Raw genomic sequence first — 795 nt, 5'->3', positions numbered from 1 at the left:
CTTTTATTGCTCGTAGCATCATGACAACATATCTATATTTTACTGAAGTGTTATAATTCAATACGAAATTAGAATATAAAACTGAAATTCAACTATCTCAAATAATTTATTTTTTTTATGTTCATGCACAATACTACAAAACTTTTTAACCAATTTTTTTCAATAATGTTATTTTAGTTAAGAAAAATCACATTTTAAAAACGTTTTATAAGCTAAAATATTTTAATATTAAATATCCTCCAACCTACACTCAATTAAAAAATCCAACTATGTCTGCCCATACGAATCATTTATTATCCAATTTAAATGGCAACATCGAACAAAATTTTAATTGAATATTCATAACCCTTAAATAACTATATAATTGAATAGCGTTTCCTAACATAAATAATAGATAACAATATTATAGTAGAGTAGGCAGGCAGAAGATAGTAAAAGTTATAATTTCAAATTCTCAAATAAAATATGGGAAATATTTTGAAATAAAATTATGCTTATCAGAATTCAAAACTCATGAAAATATGAGGAAAAAAAGTTCATTTCTCTCGGCCACGAGTACGTGCTCCTCCTTTTTCGCTGACTTCAGACTCCGCTTTAAACCGCAAGGTTGGTGAGGTTTAAGTTTATGGATGGATTTAGTCGGTCAAAGTCCAACTCAATCAATATCCACATGATCAATATCCACATGATCAATATCCACATGTTGCGACCGATTAGATACATTACGATTAAAAATCTATTCATACCACAACTCGCTTTCAAACACATTGGTTATGAACAAACAAAATTCCATGC

This window comes from Cucurbita pepo, chromosome 1 (genome assembly GCF_057944985.1).
Source record: "Cucurbita pepo subsp. pepo isolate OVF chromosome 1, ASM5794498v1, whole genome shotgun sequence".
Lineage (NCBI taxonomy): Eukaryota > Viridiplantae > Streptophyta > Magnoliopsida > Cucurbitales > Cucurbitaceae > Cucurbita > Cucurbita pepo.
Note: the sequence above shows the minus strand (reverse complement) of the source record.